At 51.5% G+C, this 17,446-nt stretch overlaps 1 pseudogene; it reads right to left on the reverse strand.

The window, feature by feature from the left end:
• Positions 1–17,446, reverse strand: part of LOC112124284 — a 408,472-nt pseudogene that overhangs the window by 390,069 nt on the left and 957 nt on the right.

The raw sequence follows: 17,446 nt of genomic DNA on the forward strand, positions 1-17,446 counted from the left end.
GCTCCAGCCGGGCGATCAGCTCAGGTTTGGGAAGGGGGAATCCTGCTATGGGGCAGGGGGAGGGGAAATCAGGCGAGATGAGGGCGTGTCAGGCATTGGGAGAGTATTTGTCACAAAGAACAATCCCTGATTTTAACCTGGCCCCGCGCTGGGCTGGAATCTGAACAACTGGGAACGCAGTCACTGAGGCCTGATGGGTGAGGCAGGCGTCTGTTCAGGGCCGGCTCTAGGCACCAGCAAACCAAGCACGTGCTTGGGGCGGCACATTTTCAGGGGCGGCATTCCGGCCATCTTTTTTTTGCTTCAGGCGGCAAAAGCCTAGAGCCGGCCCTGGCAGCAGCAGCGCGTTGTGCACGGGGGGTGCAGCGCCCGCATCTTGTGGCTGGGCTGGGCAGGCTCCGAGCAGGGGACACTCGGGCTGGGGGCCGCCCCATGGGGCACACGGAGCCGCCTGCAGGTGCCGCAGGGCAGTCGCCCCCCAGCGCCGCAGCCGGGGCTGGGTGAAGTGGCCCAAGCCGCCCAGGGACTGCGGCAGGGCGGCCAGAAGCAGCAGCAGCGGGGCCATAGAGGGCGGGGCGCTGCCGTGCGGGGCCCCGTCCCGCTCTCCGGGGCTCCACTCCCTCTGGGGCTACCCTGCCCCGGCTCCTCAGCCCCCTGCCGGGGCGGTTCCCCGGCTCTGCCCTCCCAGGTCCTGGCCGATCCTGGAGATGGAAGCCCGGGAGCCTCGCTGCTTACCCTGACCCTGCCAGTGCCGGACCGGCTGGAGGTGAGGGGGGAGTGGACAGAGTCAGCACTGGTGGGGGGGAGCCCAGGGCTGGGGCGGGGGGCAGCCAAAAATTTTATTGCTTGGGGCAGCAAAAAACCTGGAGCCGGCCCTGTGTCTGTTGAGGGAACGGGCTGTTCTGTGGGAGTTTCCAGGATCTGTGCACTCTGGGGGACTTCATGATGCAGACACAGATCTGGTGTCAAGCCTCTGCCTAGTTCTAAACCTACAGAGGCCAGAGCCCTGCCCAGGGGCTAGGCCCAGGAAGGGAGGGGGGCAGACAGGGGCGCTGGAACAATTTGTACAGTGCGGGGGCTGAGAGCCATTGAACCAAACTGTAAACCCTGTATATAATGGAAACCACTTCAAGCCAGGGGGTGCGACAGCACCGCCAGCACCCCTAGTTCCAGCGCCTATGGGGACGGGGAGAAATAACACAGGCAGGCAAATACAAGCTTCCGCCCCCCTTTGAAAGCTGTGGGGATAGGGACGACTTAGCATCTCCATTGTGTTTCTGCCTCCCCCATCACGTGGGAGGGGTGTGAAGTTGAAAGTCTCTGTCTCACTGGATCTGGGGACTTGTGCAGCCCATTCTCCTAAAATCTAAGCGACCTGGAAAGAACCTGAGCAGAAGCTGAACTGGGCACCTCACGGACCGTGTGGCTTTAATAACCGAGGGGCCAGGATTCCCTTACCCAGCGAGGTCACCGTCTCGTAGTTCTCCTGCATGACGTCCCTGTAGAGGGCTCTCTGAGCGGGGTCCAGCAGAGCCCCCTGCCCTTGGGTGAAATACACAGCCACCTCCTCGAAGGTCACCGGTATCTGAAACACCAAGAGTCCCCCACTCAGCACCTGCTGCCCCAGCCACAATCCCGCTAGTCACGGGGAGGAGGGCCAATAAAATGGAAGCTCTGGGGGGGACAGAGTAGCAGAATCCCACCCCCACCCTGCTCAGAGCAGCCAGGAGGCTTCAAGGGGGGGAGAAGGTGAGCGCTCCTTGTCCCTCCCATCCCAGCAGATGGAGGAGAGCAAGGACCTTCATGTTCGTCACATTCCTACCAGCCAGAGGGTGATACGAGAAATGATGCCCCCAAAACGGGTCCAGGGAGAGAAATCCCAACCCCTCACCTTCTCAGGAGCTGGGCCTCCAGGATGGGACATCTCGCCTATACCTCACCATTGTCTGCTTCTGGCTAGAAGTTTCTGGCTCCGGCACTGGGAGTCTGGTAAATTTCTCCAGCCTTGGGTAGGGGGGTTGTTCCCTGTTGTAGAAATGGGGGAACTTCTTCCCTCTTCCAATGGCCCTGATCTAAAACTCCAGCCCCAGGCTGAGGAGTCCCAGCAAGTCAATGACCTACTGTCCCCGTCCTCCCTCGACATGTGCTATTTTCTGTCCTCCTCCTTTAGCAGCGACCTCTCTTCAAATCCCTTACCCGAGCAGGTTCCGCTCCCGCCGTTTTCCGTCCCTGTTTCATGGTCCGATGGGACGATCTGGAGCGAGATGTGGTCGTTATTCTGCAGCCTGTCGGGGCGAGAGGAGCGACTGGGGAGCTTTCAGAAGGGGCTTTCGTTTATTTCACACCCCCGCCCCCCACAAGGCTCTTTCCCTACATTGTAGACTCTGCCGTGCTGGGAAAACACTGGGTCACTTTATCCCAGTGCAGACCCGGCCCCTCCTACCAGGACTAAACCCACCCAGAGAGTTTTAAACCCTCCCTGTTATAGAGTCACTGTAACGAACACTAAAAAAGAGCAGAATCGACAGGCCCACGTCGGGGGATCCCCCCCCACAAGAGCAGAGAGTCCCCCCAGCAGCACGGGGACTCGGAAGAGGCAGGAACTGACTTGTCCTCTCTCTGCTCCTCACTGTTGCAATTTGGGGTTTCAGCCCAGACCATTAAGGGGTTTTGTCACCCCGGCTCTGCAACTCTGGATGCCTTAAATGTTATGTTGTTGTGACTCGCAGCCAGCAAACAAGTCTTGCAGTCACATCCCGGCTTTCACAGTGTTGCCAACTCTCAGGCTTTTGTCATGAGTCTCATGATCATTATTGTTTTCCTTAAAGCCCCAGCTCCTGGAGTCAAGTGAATAGGTGATCATTTCAGCCTTCATTCTTAAAGAAAAGGGCAAGTTTCTAGCCCTCGTGGCTGTAGCGAAAGCTTCAACGTGTGACTCCTGTGCACCCAAAAGGCCCAAAAAGCAGAAGGCAAATAAAAATCTCTTATTTTTACATGATCTCATGATTTTAAAGCCAATCACATGATTCTGGATGAGCCTGACTCATGGTTTTTGAACAGTTGGGGTTGGCCATTCTGCTTTCCTCACCCGATTGAACCCCTGATTATTTCTAAACCTACAGAGGCCAGAGCCCGTTCTGTTGGCAGAATGACCCCCCAAAATCCCCGCCACTCCCGAATTTCCCCAACACTGTCTCCCTGCAGCGTCTTGCTCTCTCCCGGAACAAAGTTCCTTAACCCCACTTCAAGAGGCGAGAAGGTGCAGCCTCCATCTCCTGTTGAGATTAAGAGTAGTTCTCAACCAGGCGTACGTGTACCCCTGGAGGTACGCAGAGGTCTTCCAGGGGGTACATCAACTCATCTAGATAGTTGCCTAGTTTTACAACAGGCTACAGAAAAAGCACCAGTGAACTCAGCACAAACTAAAATTTCAGACAGACACTGACTTGTTTATACTGCTCCATAGACTATACACTGAAATGTAAGTATAATATTTACATTCCAGTTGATTTCTTTTATAATTACATGGTAAAAATGAGACAGGAAGCAATTTTTTCAGTACTAGAGGCCGTGACACTTTTGTATTTTTCAGAGTAGCAGCCGTGTTAGTCTGTATTTTTAGGTCTAATTTTGTAAGCAAGTCATTTTTAAGTGAGGTGAAGCTTGGGGTACGCAAGACAAATCAGCCTCCTGAAAGGGGGACAGTAAGCTGCAAAGGTTGAGAGCCCCTGTGTTAAGTGATCACACACACACACACACACACACACACACTTTGCTCTCCTCATGCCTTCATCAGCCTGGCATGCAAATGTGCTTTTCTTTGTCTCTGGACACACCTTGCTCCATGTATATGGGAGACACATTTAAGCAGGCAGATCCGCATTCCTTTGTCTCTGGAAAAAAAACAGTTTATCAACTCCCCCTGGGCCCTGGCATGCCTTTTAAACACATTTCCCGTCATAATTTCAGCAGATCTATATACTCCGTTGTGGGTCGATCATATACACATCTTGCAAGATTAATGATGAGTGAGTTCTTGGCTTCCCAGTGACATATTACATGGCATCTTGTAGCTGCGCTGAACTGGTCAGCCAGTTGAAACGCACAGCTAGATATAGGCATAGAGTCTTCACACACCTTGTTCCCATGAAATTCTGCCCAGGGAGGACAGATGCAGTCAATGGAGCAGGGCAGGTTTGGGAGTTGGGAACCTCTCTCTCCATTTATTGCTCCTGCTGCTCCTTTTAAGTCTTTCTCTCCCTTTCTATTTCATGTCGCCTCTCCCTCTGGCTGGGAGACTTGGTTACCGTCCATTCCCGGGGGCAATGGCTTTCCCAGTAGCTAGATCGGCTCCTGCGAGCGCTAATGCGAAGGAGAGCCTCTGGGTATCAGTGGGGCAGCAGCTCTGGTTTAATACAAACAGGAGGAAGTTCTTTTTCACATGATGTGCAACTAACCTGTGGAACTCCTCGCCAGGGGATGTTGTGAAGGCCCAAAGTAGAACTTGGTTCAAAAAAAGAACTGGATAAGTTCATGGAGGATAGGTCCACCAGTGGCTATTAGCCAAGATGGTCAGGAATGCAACCCCGTGCTCTGGGTGACCCTAAATCTCTGACTGCCAGAAGCTGGGAGGAGAAGACAAGAGTGGATCTGTTCTGCCCTGTTCTGTACACTCCCCCTAAAGCTCTGGTACTGGCAACTGTCACAGACAGGATACTGGGCTAGATGGACCATTGGTCTGCTCCAGTTTGGCCGCTCTTATGTTCTTATCCAATGGCTAGAGAAGAAAAATTGGTGACTTTTGCAGAGATTTTATAACAGGAGGATTCAATAAATGAGACAGGAAATGAGGAAATTCTGAAGCAACTTATGTAACCTGGCCAGTTAGACAGGAAAAGGCTAAATCGGAGTTGGTTTTATTGAGACAGGCTGCGTCTGGGGGAAAGGACCCCACAGTGGAGAGGAGCCAACTCCAGTGGCGGGTCTCTGAGAAGCAGACCTAGGAGCATCGCTTCAGGAAGGGAGCAGAGGCAAGTAAAAGTGGAAGATGCCCAGAGCAGGGGCACCAGAGATCCCTGGTGGGGGTGGCCCTGAACCGGAGACACAGGAGTGAGTTTGTTTACTTCCCTGTTTTAAGAAAATAATCCCCCTTAGAGGAGGTTGGGTGTGGCACAGCGTGGGAGAGGCAGAGAAGCCCTGCCTTGTGACACAGATATTTGGAGGGGAAAAGAAGGATGTTTGGTGGGGAATGGTTAATCTAACCCCATTAGTGCCCCGGAGACAAGCTGGGGTGGGGGTCCCCTGGAATTCCACAGAGATGATGTGAGGTGATGAGTCCCTCCTATGCCAGGCTCCAGCCAATCCCCAAGCCAGAAACTGGTCATGTGACTCCCAGACCGGATATATAATCCCACAGGAGGACCAGCACAGCTCATTGTCACTCCAGGGCTTGGTACGGTCTCCTGCCTGATGGGGTGGCAACAGACTTCCCACGCCTTAGCCTTGCTCCAGCCCTGTTCCTAGTCCTGCTCCAGCCTCGCTCCACCTGTGCCCCAGACGCCTGATTTTGGCTCCGACCACTAGGCCTGACTGCCCCAGCTCAGACCATTAGGCCTGACCACCTCCGTCCCAGTGTCTGACAGCTGGGTAGAGCTCCCCAGTACTTAAGTGTTTAACCCATCACAGACCAGAGGTCTAAAAGCACTAAATGACAGCGGGCCTGTGTTAATGAACAGTGCAGGGGTTCCCAAACTTTCCCCCCCTGCAGCCTACCTGTGCAGTTGCAATAGGCACTGCGGCCAGCTATTAGCACTTTTGGAGGAAAAGTATTAATTTTAATGATTACATCCATATAAACCAGAGATCCCCAAAGTGTCGGGCGTGCCCCCCCTATGGGCACGTGGAGGAACGTCGGGGGGGGGGGCATGGCAGGGCCCGGGCCAGCCCCCACAGGGACAGGGAGGGAGTGCCACCCAGCTCCTCCCCACCCCCAGCTCTGCTCCGTCCTGCCTCCAGCCGCGTCCCCGGCTCCTGGCCCCATCCCCAGCCTCAGGGCAGCTTCGCTCCCAGCCCCGCGCCAGCCTCAGCCGATGGCCACGGCTCTGTTCCTGGGCCAGGGCCGAGGCTGGGGGCGAGGCCGGGAGTGGAACTGCACCTGGCCACGGGCCTGGCTGCTGGCCCCCACCGCAGCCCGGCTGCGGCTCCGCTCCCGCCCCCACCCCCAGCCTCGGCCTGTAGCTGCGGACCCACTCCTGGTCCCAGACCCACCCCCAGCTGTGGCCCCAGTCTTGGCTCCCTTACCCCCTCTGTTTCCCTCCCACCCCAGAGCCACAGCCTCGCTCCTGGCCCCAGCTCTGGAGGGAGGCGGGGGCGTGGCACAGACATGGGTAAGGGGGGCCGTGACACTCAAAAGTTTGGGGACCGCTGATATAAACTACAAATGCTGTAAATACACCAGGTCCACGTTTCCTTGTCCTTTTAATGCCAGCAACTGTAATGAGAGAAATCCCGAGCCGTCTGCACGCCGAGAAATGCTACCAGATCTTTGAAAACGAACGGTTTTAGTAAAACTACACTTACAAAAAAACCCAACAACAGTGGACAGTCAAATGTGGGGTTCAAACAGGGCCAACACAATTTTGTACCAAACTGAACAAGATGACAGGAGTCAGGTGGAGTTAAAGATTTACGAAGCACTTGACTTACTAAGAGCGGGGCAAACGGGCGGCCCACTCCGGACTGTGTCCTGGCCCACAGTATTGGACTGGCCGTTCTGCCCACACATATGTGAGCAGAATTAACATGGTTGTGAGTCCTCCCTTGATTCTGGCACTGCCTACCTGTGAGTGCTGGACTTTGCTACCTTGGTAGCATTCTTCTGATGAAGCTCTTACTGGCAATATCGACATATACACCTCTACCCCGATATAACGCGGGCCTCGGGAGCCAAAAAATCTTACCGCGTTATAGGTGAAACCGTGTTATATCGAACTTGCTTTTGGCCGGAGGGCCACATCGGGGTTCAAAACTGTATGGAGGACTGGATAGGGAAGGCTGTGCCTCCCCAAACAGCCTAGCCCCGCCCCCTATCTGACCCCCACCTACTTCCCGCCCCCTGACTGACACCTCAGAACCTCTGACCCATCCAACACCCCCGGCTCCTTGTCCCCTGACTACCCCCTCAAGAGACCCCTGGCCCCTAACCAACCCTCCCAAGACCCCACCCCTTATCTAAGCCCCCCTGCTCCTTGTCCCCTGACCATCCCCTCCAGAGACCCCCCCATCCCTAATCACCCCCAGGACCCCACCCAACCCCCCTGCTCCCTGTCCGCTAACTGCCCCGCCCCCTATCCACACCCCCGCCCCCTGACAGGTCCCCCGGGATTCCCACACCCTAACCAATGCCCCCATTCCCCGATCCCCTGACTGCCCCACCCCCAGAACCTCCGAACCATTCAACCCCTCTGCTCCCTGTCCCCTGACCACCCCCCGAGACCCTCTGCCCCTTATCCAACCCCTTGGCCCCAGCCTGGCACCCTTAACACACCGCTCAGAGCAGCGTGTCGGAGGCAGACACGCTGACGCGCTGATCCGCTGGAGCACGCAGCCCCGCCCCCCAGAGCGCTGCTTTACCGCGTTATATCCAAATTCGTGTTATATCGGGTCGCGTTATATCGGGGTAGAGGTATATATATATATGCCACTTTGTCTGGCATTTGCTGACTCTGAAGAAACCCAAAGACAGCACTCAAATAGCCCTGTTAATACAGACTTTTCAAGCCAGATCCCTAGCTGGTGTGAAGCCGCTGTAGCGCCATTGATTTTGTTTGCACCCGTTGGGGATCTCACCTGCAGGGGTTGTGCAACCCCAAATGTTCAAAAATCATGAGTCGGGCTCCCGAAAAATCATGCGATTGGCTTTAAAATCACGCGACCGTGTCAAAATAACGGATTTTTATTTGCCTTCTGCTTGTCGAGCCGCCGGGGTGCACTGGGGTCCCCAGCCACGCGGGCTAGCTAATTACTTTTTCTTCCGGAATGAAGGCTGAAATCATCACATCTCCACTCGACTCCCGGGGCAGGGGCTTTCAGGAAAACAATCGTGAGCACGCAAGACTCGGGGCACAATCCGGAGGGCTGGCAAAGGCTGCCCCGCACCCGGATTCCCCAGTTGCGAGCGAGGGTGGGAAAATGCCAGGGTGCCAAAGGACACCCACCGGCAGCACCCGCCAAAGGAGCGGAGGTGAATAAAACAGGTGGAGCTGAGCATCCCACTCAGCTAACTAAAAACCCCAGCACGCTGCACACAGGCCTGAGAGCAGCCAGCCAGCAAGATCCTCCTGACACATTGTGCCCTGGTACGGTGCAATGGGAAGGTCTCTCTTACCTTCCCTCCGAGCGGTGCCCTCCCTGGGAGCTGGGGCCTGGGAAGGGGGGCTCTGCCCTGGGAGAGGCTCCTGGGGAGCCGCGGGAAGGGCCCTGCTGGAGATTCCCCTCTCCCGGCTGCAGCCAGGGCTCCGGGCTCCCAGCACCAGCCGCCGGGGCTCGGGGATCTCGCAAAGGGACAATGGAACCTGGAATTCACCCAGCTACGAAGCCCGTACTGTAGCCAGTGCAATTCACTTCCTGCTGCTGGGACAGCATGACTCCAGCCATGGCTCCATCCCCAGCTCCTCCTGGGTCCTAGCGATCACAGGCGCTGGAACTAGGGGGGCCACCGCCCCCCGGCTTGAAGGGGTTTCCATCCTATCCAGGGTTTCATTTGGTTCAACGGCTCTCAGCCCCGCCACTGTACAAATTGTTCCAGCTCCCCTGATAGCCATACACCCATTGTGTCATTGCTTGGGAGGAGCAGCACCTCGGAGGATTCACACACAGAAGCCTCCATGCCCCTGAGCGTGGAAAGGAGGAGCGGGGTAGAGGGGAGATGTCACACACTGACCCACACACCCTTCCCTACTATCCTGTCTCTCATTCTTAATTCTCCTGGGGAGCAGGGATAGCTCAGTGGTTTGAGCATTGGCCTGCTAAATCCAGGGTTGTGAGTTTAATCCTTGAGGGGGCCATTTAGGGAACTGGGGTAAAAAGCTGTCTGGGGGATTGGTCCTGCTTTGAGCAGCGGGTTGGACTAGATGATCTCCTGAGGTCCCTTCCAACCCTGATATTCTATGATTCATCCAAACCTGCTTTGACCTTAAAAAAAGACTTCAATCAAATAATGTCTCTGATCACAACATAAACCAGAGTCCAAGCAGCAGGTGTTCTGCCCAATTTGCCAGCTGAAGCATTCGCTGGTAACTAACCAGCAGTCCAGTGTTCTGAAAACACAAGCCCTGTTTCACTGGCCTTTTCTACCCCCTCTCCTTTGCCTTCTGCCTGTATTTTTGTTAACAACAGAGGAAGTAAATGCCCTTCACCTATCAAAACAAAAAGTAAAATGAACCCTCTCCTTTCCAGCAAAGAAAGGGTATTAATAAAAATTTATTAAAACCCCTAATATTTAACTAAAAAAAAACTTGAATAAAGTCTAATGAAGTTTGTTTTGCATGATCACTCAACCAGAGTTTCGCTATAAATGCTTGATTTAATCCCTAGATTTTCTGTGCTTCAATAAACTTTCAATGTAAATAGCAGATATTATAGGAGGAAAATAATATCCAGGCAAATAATTCATACATCGATGGCAATAAATCAAAACCTGATGGGATTTTGTATTTAAATTCAGTAAGTGAGAAAAGGAGAAAAAAAACTGGGGAGTCCTACAGCAATACTTGACTATTGGAAAGCAAACAGGCGACATCAGAGGCGTTTCTATTGTATCTGTTAATTAATTAAATAAATATAGTATATATCTGTCTACTAGATAATTACCTAGAAGACAGAAGTGAAGGAAGATGGGAGGGCATTTATATTGATCGTACACAGAGAAATACTAAATTTGAAGGTTTCAGAGTAGCAGCCGTGTTCGTCTGTATCCGCAAAAAGAACAGGAGCACTAAATGTGTTAGTCTCTAAGGTGCCACAAGTACTCCTGTTCTTTTTATTAAATTTGAAGACCATTATCCAAGTGGTTTGAGCGCACCCAGCTAGGCCGTGCCAGAATCAAGGTGCCCAGCTCACTGTTCAGTACATTAAGATCACTGCACTTCACTGCTGGGGAGATTCCCCCGTCTCGGTGGAATTCGGTGGGACCTGCTGGTTTGTCTCGGGCAGTAATAGGATTTAGATTTTTTAATGAATTACCACCCCCACCCCGCTGCTCCCCTCTTCCCTTTTCCCTCCATCTCTGATATTGCTTGTTTCCTTTCCAATAGTCAGACATTGCTGTAGGAGCCCCTGGGACTTTCCCCCCCTGATTCACCACTCACAGGAACTTCACTCTGCGGCTGACCGGTCCAGGGACTCCTGATTGAAATGAGGTGAGAGGCAATTCCATCACAGTGACTTCAATAGGATTACATTGATTTGCTACAGGGTGTGTGAGAGGAGATTGTGGCCCAGTGACCCCAGTGGGGTTGCCCTGGTTTAATGAGTGAGGGGTGCAAACGGGGAGTCATTTGGTGAAGGGGTTCCAGAGATACAGTTCTCCCTAGAATAGCGGCTTTGAATTTTCAAAATGCACTGAAATCGACATGCCTATGTAAACTGCTTCAAAAATTGCTGCTGATACTGGTGCAATATTTCCAGGTGATCCCAGCAGGCGATTCATGCTCTATGGTACAGAGGAAGATGAACCCCTCCACCTCTTCCCCAGGTCACAGCTAATTTAATCTGGAGAAAAAATCCCTTCCAATGCCAAATCTGGCAATCAGCATAACCCTGAGCACCTGAGCAAGATAATCTAGAAAGGAGTTTTTGTACCACCTGAGAGCACTGATCCACCCTGTCCAGTGTCCCGTCTCCAGCCATGATTGATCTCTGATGCCTCAGAGGAAGGTGGCGGTGGTGGGGAACACAGAAAATATCAAGCCAATTGTGCATCAAGGAGAATAAATTCCCTCCTGACCCCTGCCAGGTGACCCGCTGAAGCCCTGAAGCATGAGAATTGATTATAATCATTATGATCATGTAGAGCTACAGATCTTTGCAAAATAGCAGAAGTCCTGTGATCCCTTGGTCACAGGTCCAAGTCGAGGGCTCGGTCTCTAAAGTGCTGTGAGGGAACCCAGCTGGGTCCTCAGATGTTTTGAGCCTAAACAGAATCCAGCCACTGCCCCACTCCTGGGTTCCTGAGGCACACTGTCAGGTCACAAACCATGTGTCTAGCACACACCCCCAAGAACTGGAACCCGCTGTCCAGCTGCTAACCCCTTGGCTCAATGCTGATCTTTCAGCCCACCCCCCGCACCTCTTTGGTTAAACACAACCTGACCCAGAAATCCACCCCAAGGTGTGATACTTCTCAGCTACCTCTTCAAGGGGCCATGTAGTAGTTGTGAGGCATATAACTACTCTAGGCAGAATTTGATTTTTACTTTTTCATGATTTCACCAGATAATAGCAATGTTTATTTTGAAGCTTTTTTGTTTTGTTTTGTTTTAGATGTTTATCTTTTAAAATTTTCACAATTGCAGGAAAACTGCAATTTCACCGTAGCAGGAATAATTGTCACAGTTGAAAGGTCCGACAATTATTTGATGACCGTATGCGTCGAGAGTCAAAAACGTCAAACTTTTATAAACCATTAAACCACAAATTGTCAGCATCACACATCAAAATATACAGAATACATATCCTTACCTCAAACCGTCGTACTTGTTTTTACTATTCGTTCCCTAGTGCTTTTGTAATAAGCCTAATCGAAAAGGTCTAAATACCTGGATTTGGACTCTAAAGTTTCTCACACAGCATTTTTCTTACTTTGCCTATTCGTCAATTTCAGGTTGTTTTCAATGGAACTATTTTACATCTATTTGTGTGTGTGCAGTGAAATCAACATTTACGATAAAAAACTAGTCCTTCCAAGCCTACATGTAACACACACATACACTTTGCACAGGGAACACCATTGCTCTTTTGCTTAACAGCTAAAGCACACATGATCATACAGAACACAACAAGCATTCTCAGCGCAGTGCCCCTCGGTAGTTCACCCTGTCTTTGGGAGCCTTTGGAGGGGACCACCTGTGTTCAGGTATGGAGGCAGCTTCCCTGCCTCATCAGGCTCCTACACGCTGGGCTTCCCCCTCCTCTTGAGCTAAATGGCCCTGAAGAAGAAGCAACTCCTGCTCTTTTATAATGTTCACCCCTCCCCAAAACAAATGACATTCTCCCCAGGCCACCGCAGATGCTTGCCAGGTGACTTTGTTGCCAAGTGATCCTCCCTGATCGGCCTATAAAAACGGCTTTGCCTTGCTTCGCTGCTCTCTCTGCACCTGTGTGGATGGCGAGTGGGGTCAAAGGTTAACGGCCCTCCATTGTTAGCCCCATGCCAGCAACCCTTATGGAATTCTAGTTCAGGATGGAGCTCGGAAGACGGTGGGAAGGTAGAGATCAGCCTGGCAATTGAAAATGGGGTTTGCAGTAGGACACAGATGCGCACGGAGAGTTCAGAACCTCACAGAGCATTCGTAAATTGTTCACGGATTTCCCGGCTTGTCACCCACTCTCTCCTCTGCTTTTCTCTGCTCTTCTTGAGGTTTTGTCTGTGATTCAGGCTAGGGAGAACCTCTCCTGCCTTCTCTCTGAAGCCCATGTAGTGGCAGATCCCTCCCCCAAAGAGGTACCCCCTTTAAATATAGTCTCTGTCCCCTTTTGCCAGGTTCCCAGGCTGAGACACTCTGGCCTCTTCCCCGGTCAGGTTTCTGAGTAGAGAGTTCATAGTTGCATGGGGATGGTCCAGTAGATAGGGAACATAAGAACGGCCATACAGGGTCAGACCAAAGGTCCATCTAGCCCAGTATCCTGTCTACCGACAGCGGCCAATGCCAGGTGCTTCAGAGGGAATGAACAGAACAGGGAATCATCAAGTGATCCATCCCCTGTCGCCCATTCCCAGCTTCTGGCAAACAGAGGCTAGGGACACCATCCCTGCCCTCCTGGCTAATAATCATTGATGGACCTATCCTCCATGAACTTATCTAGTTTTTTTAACCCTGTTATAGACTTGGCGTTCACAACATCTTCTGGCAAAGATTTCCACAGACTGACTGTGCGTTGTGTGAAGGAATACTTCCTTTTGTTTGTTTTAAACCTGCTGCCTATTAATTTCATTTGGTGACCCCTAGTTCTTGTGCTGTGAGAAGGAGTAAATAACACTTCCTTATTTACTTTCTCCAAACCAGTCATGATTTTATAGACCTCTATCATATCCTCCCTTAGTCATCTCTTTTCCAAGCTGAAAAGTCCCAGTCTTTTTAATCTCTCCTCATAGGGAAGCTGTTCCATACCCCTGATTATTTTTGTTGCCCTTTTCTGATCCTTTTCCAATTCCAATATATCTTTTTTGAGACGGGGCGACCACATCTGCACACAGTATTCAAGACGTGGACGTACCATGGATTTATATAGAGGCAGTATGATATTTTCTGTCGTCTTATCTATCCCTTTCCTAATGATTCCCAACATTCTGTTAGCTTTTTTGAATACCGCTGCACATCGAGTGGATGTTTTCAGAGAACTAGCCACAATGACTCCAAGATTTCTTTCTTGAGTGGGAACAGCTCATTTAGACCCCATCATTTTATATGTAGAGTTGCGATTACGTTTTCCAATGTGCATCACTTTGCATTTCTCAACATTGAATTTCATCTGCCATTTTGTTGCAGTTTTGTGAGATCCCTTTGTAACTCTTCGCAGTCTGCCTGGGACTTCACTATCTTGAGCAGTTTTGTATCATCTGCAAATTTTGCCACCTCACTGTTTACCCATTTTTCCAGATCATTTATGAATATGTTGAACAGCACCGGTCCCAGTACAGACCCCGAGGAGACAATCAGAGTCATTGACTCTAGATCAGTGGTCCCCAATGTGGTGCCTGCGGGCGCCATGGCGCCCGCTGGGGAATCTATGTGTGCCCGCGTACTGGCCAGAGGACAAGCATCCGCCAAAATGCCGCCGAGAAGCAGCGTCATCAAGAGGCATCACCGCTGAAATGTGGCTGATTTTCGGCAGAATTTCGGCGGCAACGCCTCTTGATGACACTGCTTCTCGGTGGTATTTCGGCGGATGCTTGTCCGCGCGCCACGGTCCTCGGTGGCTCATCGTCCGGCACCCGCCAGACTAAAAAGGTTGGGGACCACTGCTCTAGATCAATGGTTCTCAACTCGAGGCCCAATCAGGACACAGCTGCAGCCCATGTAACATCCTCAGGGCCAGACATGTCGTATATATACTATGTAGATGCGGCCCATGAAACACAGAGAGAGCTGCATATGTGGCCCACAACGGTAAACAGGTTGAGAACCACCTGCTCTAGGCTGTTGTCCTGATGGCTTCTCGAGAGATCTCTCTTCAACGAGGAAGCACCTTTCCGGCAGGCCGGGCACTCTCGGCAATGCTACTGTGTGACGCCGTTGTGAAAAAGGCAAATACCATCTGGGATGTATTAACAGGAGCGTCGCTTGTAAGGCTTGGGAGGTAATTGCTCCAAAGTACTCGGCACGGATGAGGGCTCAGATGGAGAACCATGTCCAGTTTGGGGCACCACACTAGAAACATGCAAACAGATTGGATAGAGACCAGAGGACAGCAACAAAAATAACAGGTTGAGAAATCCTGACTTAGTAGGAAAGGTTGAAAGAATTGGGCATGGTTAGTCGAGAGAAGAAAAGGCTGAGGGGGGACCTGATAACAGTCTTCCAATATGCTACGGGCTGTTATAAAGAGGATGATGATCAATTTTTCTCCATGGCCACTGAAGGCAGGACAAGATGTAATCAACTTAATTTGCACAAAGGGAGATTTAGGTTAGTTATTAGGAAAAACTTGCTGACTCTGAGGGCTGTTAAGCACTAGAACAATTTCCCTAAGAAGGTTATGGAATGCCCATCATTGGAGGTTTTTAAGAACACGGGGGACAAACACTTGCCAGGAATGGTCTTGGTATGGGGGGATGGCGTAGATGACCTCAGCAAGGGGGGATGGCGTAGATGACCTCTTGAAACTTAGATGCCCAGAGGACTTTACTGGCAGGAGTTTAGGCCCCTGGGGAATGCAGGCACCTGCAGGGTTAAGCAGTAGCCAAGCCGGGATTTTGAGGATCTCAGTGGTGCCTAGGTGTTGGATTTAGGAACTTAACGTGCCGAAGTCCCTTTGAGGATCTAGCCTTTTACCAACAGCTTGGCATGTGGATGTACGCTCAGAACAACCACACTGGCTTGGGGATTCCTTCAAATTCTCCCTCCAGGTCTCTGACTCTCCAGCCCTCATCGGTCTGATCGGGGAACAAACAAGTCAAGGTGTGACTCCTGAGCATGGAGAGCTGACAGCACTGTGGCACGAGACGCTGGGGGAAGTGGAGCGGGAGAACGGGGGAGGATAAACTCTTCATGTCTGCTGCGTCAAGGGGGACTGTGACAATGGAGGGGAGAAGGAGAGAATCCCCACTCCCCCGCTAACCCTGTCAGCTTTAAGTAACACGGAGGCCGTGAGAACACACTTTTCCCTCTCTGCTCCAGCTCTCTACTCACTTACGTTTTATAAAAGGAAAAAGGTACCAAAAAATGGCAGCGCTTCAGAACCGCATTGGGTATCCTCAGAATGACTGGGAAGAAGCCAATCTGTCTCTGAAGGGGGAACTCAGGGACTCACGATCACTTGGCTAATAGGGGGGAACCGTACAAATGAGACACTCCGAGTCAGCCGACACTAGGAACAGTGGGGGAGGTTTGGTCGGAGTCGGGGTCGTGCTGGCTAACCCTAACCCCCTTCCCAAGTCTAGACAAGCCCTTGGAGGCTGATGCTGCTCGGGCTGCGGTGGGATTCTTACGCTTCTAGGCTTTTCGAGGCTGCCCACGATGGAGCGCTATAGAAATCAGTCCCCCGCAGTGGTGCGTTCTGAATGCAGAACGGACACATTCAAGGTTTCTCTCCCGCATGGAGTCTCTGATGTCGGATGAGGTGCGAGTTCCTATTGAAGCTTTTCCCGCACTCTGGGCATTTATAGGGTTTCTCTCCCGTGTGAATTCTCCGATGCACAATGAGGTTCGAGCTCCAATCAAAACTTTCCCCACAGTCGAGGCATTTATGGGGTTTCTCCCCTGTGTGGGTTCGGTGATGTCTATTAAGGGCCGATCTGTCACTTAACCTTTCCCCACAGTCGAGGCATTCATAGGATTTCTCACTCGTATGGCTTCTCTGATGTGAAATAAGATCTGAGAGCTGACTGAAGCTTTCCCCACAGCTGGGGCATTTATAAGATTCCTCCCCCGTGTGCAGTCTCTGGTGTCTAAACAGGTGAGCGCTCCGATTAAAACTTTTCCCGCAGTCCAGGCATTTGTAGGGTTTTTCTCCTGTGTGGTTTCTCTGGTGGGAAAGAAGATCTGAGCTGTGATTGAAGCTTTTCCCACACTGGGGGCATTTATAGGGTCTATCTCCTGTGTGGATTCTCTGATGGGAAAGAAGATCTGAGCTGTGAATGAAACATTTCCCACACTCCGGGCACTTATAAGGTCTCTCTCCTGTGTGAATTCTCTGATGCGCAATAAGCCGTGAGCGCCAATCGAAACTTTTCCCACACTCCAGGCATTTGAAGGGCGTCTGTCCGGTGTGGATTCTCTGATGTGAGGTAAGACCTGAACTCCGATGGAAGCTTTTCCCACACTCGGTGCACTTATACAATTTCTCTCCCATGTGCAGTCTCTCATGTCTAATGAGGTGTGAATTCTGATTGAAACTTTTCCCACATTGGAGGCATTTATAGGGCTTCTCTCCTGTGTGCACTCTCTGATGCCTGATCAGCTGTGTGCTTTGAATGAAACTTTTCCCACACTCCAAGCACGTATAGGGTCTCTCTCCTGTGTGAATTCGCTGATGAGAAATAAAGTTTGAGCGCCGGCTGAAGCTTTTCCCACAGGCAGTGCAACTGTTTTTTCTCTCTCCCAGGTGGATTATCTGCTGGGCTGCGGTTTCCTTAAGATCCTTGAATCCTCCCCCACAAAAAATGGATCTGTCTGCTTTCCTCCCTGGCTGGATTCCCAGCTGCCTTTCTGACATGCCCTGACTCTCCCAGGTTTTTTCCTGCTCACTGTTCTGGGAAATGTTCCCTTTGGATCTCTCTGAGAACATCTCATGCAGTTCCACCTGCTCAGGACCTTCCAGCTGTGGATTCTCCTCATTCTGACTCACCGTCTCATCACCTGCTGAGACAGAGAGAATCGAGATAGGAGTCATTCCCAATGGCAGAGTGAAAGGAAAGACAGGGGAACAGCGGAGAGAGGAAACATGACACAATAACTGTCGGAGACATTGAAAAATACAATTCTGCTTTCACATCCCATCCAAACAT

The sequence above is a fragment of the Terrapene carolina genome, unplaced genomic scaffold, assembly GCF_002925995.2.
Source record: "Terrapene carolina triunguis isolate 2854851 unplaced genomic scaffold, T_m_triunguis-2.0 Scaffold990, whole genome shotgun sequence".
In the NCBI taxonomy this organism is placed as follows: domain Eukaryota; kingdom Metazoa; phylum Chordata; order Testudines; family Emydidae; genus Terrapene; species Terrapene triunguis.